This window comes from Vigna radiata, chromosome 6 (assembly GCF_000741045.1).
Source record: "Vigna radiata var. radiata cultivar VC1973A chromosome 6, Vradiata_ver6, whole genome shotgun sequence".
NCBI lineage: Eukaryota > Viridiplantae > Streptophyta > Magnoliopsida > Fabales > Fabaceae > Vigna > Vigna radiata.
In genome coordinates this window covers 17,034,746-17,037,692 of record NC_028356.1, presented here as the reverse complement: position 1 = coordinate 17,037,692, position 2,947 = coordinate 17,034,746, and positions in this window count along the sequence as shown.

The following is a 2,947-nucleotide window of genomic DNA, read 5'->3' as shown; positions in this document are numbered from 1 at the left end:
ATTGTAATCGATTACAAGAGTGTTTTATGTGGCAGATTTCAGTGAACTTCACCAAGGTTCGTGTCATCACCCTGGGTGGACCCCTCCTACATCATTAGATTTTCCAAGCATCACATCCAACCCTAGACTCACACTTATACAAAAAACAAGTCAAGTTGTCTTAAAAATCACCAAAAATAACTCGTGGTCCCCCACGTTACAATATGTGGTTCCTTCAGTACAACAGGATGTCCAAAACGGGAATATGGCTCGCTTAATCGATTACAAGCCTCTTGTAAACGATTACATGAGTGTTTTATGTGGCAGATTCCATTGAACTTCACCAAGGTTCGTGTCATCACCCTGGGTGGACCCATCCTACATCATGGGGTTTCCCAAGCATCATATCCAACCATAGACTCACACTTATACCAAAAACAAGTCAAGTTATTTTAAAAACCACTCGTGGTCCCCCACGTTACCACAGGTGGTTCCTTCAGTACAACAAGATGTCCAATACGGGATTATGGCTCGTGTAATCGATTACAAGCCTATTGTAAACGATTACAAGAGTGTTTTATGTGGCAGATTTCACTGAACTTCACCAAGGTTCATGTCATCACCCTAGGTGGACCCCATTTACATCATGGGGTTTCCCAAGCATCACATCCAACCCTACACTCACACTTATACCAAAAACCAGTCAAATTGTCTTCAAAAACACCCAAAATCCCCTGTGGTCCCCCATGTTACCACAGGTGGTTCCTTCAGTGCTACAGGATGTCCAAAACAGAAAAAAAGCTCGCGTAAACGATTACCAACCTCTTGTAAACGATTACAAAGGTCTTTTTTGCTGCACAGATTGCAGTACTTGGCCTTAATTGCTATGGAACTTTCATACATTGCACATAACAAAAACTTGGACATCAATCATCAATCAACAATCATTTCTACATTGCACATAAGCAATCTTGAAATCAATCATCCTATTGCAATAAAAATTTGTACAATGTCTTCAAAAATATAAAACAATCTTATTCCAATAAGAAGTTGTACAATGTCTTCATATATATAAAACGAAAAGTACACTGACTTCATATAAAAAGTACACTATCATGACAAGTATCCTATCAAAACAAACTAAAATACACTACATTTTTACACTGGATAACTATCCTCCAACAATCCATAGACCTCTAGCGCATCCAGTAGTCTTATGTTCTCGTCGTCCAATATCCATTCACGTACATATCACTTTCTGATTGCAAGCAATTCCTCCTGAAATGAAAATATTGTACTTGTCATATCAACCAAATCATAAAAAAATAATGAAAATACTGTACCTGTCATATTCTTCCAATCAAAAAATAATGAAAAGATTGTTATTACTAACCAAAAAAATGCAACTAAATAAAAGACCAAAACTTTAACTTGCCTTTGGGATTCCGAAAGTCATTGCAACTGCACAAAAAATGAAAACACGAAAGAGACCAAAAAATCAATGGTGGCTTAGGGTTCACAAAACACAAAATGAATAAATAATGCCAAAGAGAACAATGTGAGAAGGGGACGAAATGACAAAACACACATACAACGCCAAAGCCACCCAAAATGGAGATAGAGGAAATAGAGCTTACCTTGCGAAAGATAGCTTTTTTTGGGTTGAGATGAGACGAACGGTGCAACGGAGAAACCAAAGGATCGGAGAGATGAAGCAACTGGGAATGGAAAGAGTGATGGGAGACAAGAAGCTTCAGAAACAAAGTGAAAGAGAAGAAAAAGGAACCGCCAAACGAAATTTCATATCTCAGAATTCCTATTCTACCCTCGTCAATTTTTAAAAAATCCATTTCCATTTAAAAGAAAAAAGCCAATAAAAATTTGACACCTGACCGATGTCAAATTTGTGTCAAATAAAGGTGTTAAAGAAACATTTTCGTTTTTCAAATTGCTATCTAACCAGCGTTAGTACTTATCACAAGCTAGCATAAGTAGAGATTTTATTATCCCCTTTAAGAGTGTATCACTTGGACACACTTTATAGAATTTTATCTTCAATGTAGGGTTGAAGTACTAGAATCTAGCCTAATGCCTACTTTAAGATATAAAACAATTTTGTGGAAACTAAAATTTAATCATTTTCAGCTTCTTCTATTACTTCTTTTTTTAATCTTTTCTTGCATGTTCAGTGCCTTATAAGTTGGTTTTGCCTTTTCCTCTTTAGATCCTTCTCTTCCTTATGCTTTATGCCAACTATTGTTCTCCATCTTGGTTGCGTGGTTATCCAAGTTTGCTGTGATCGAGACGATGTATATAATGTATCTTGAACGAAAATCAAGGTTGAGATTATTTGATTTTCATATATTCTTTCCGGGGCAAGTCCCTGATTATGAAAAAAAGGTATAAATAAAACTAAATATATTGATAAAACATTAACTTATGAGTCTTAAAGACATGTTTTTGTTTTAAACTTATGAGTTTAATCTTTAATTTATCTAACAATTATTGTGCTGTAAATCACATATCATTAATACTGTGATGAACTGATAGTGCGGGAGATCGAAAAGATTGAGTTCATGGTAGTTGAAGGGTTGAAAATCCAAGATGATATGGCAGAGAAAGATGCTCCCTATGATGCTTCACGGTTCCACGGTTTTTGTAAGTATTTACCGGGAGTTAAAACCGTGTAAAAAACAATCACTGATAAAATTTAACATTTTTGTAGTGTATGATTATATAGGACACTTTTTAAAAAATTTACCTAATAAATTTTACCAATGTTTAGAGTTAAAATAAAAGCTTTAATATTGTTTTTATTTTCTAGAATGAATATCATGTACGTTTAAATGAACTCAAATAAAAAGCTATAAAAGAAGGCATAGAGATGTTTCTTCTACACCTATAATAGTGATAATCAAATTTATCAAAATATTGGAGAGGAGCCTATAAAAAATAATTAGTTTGAGAA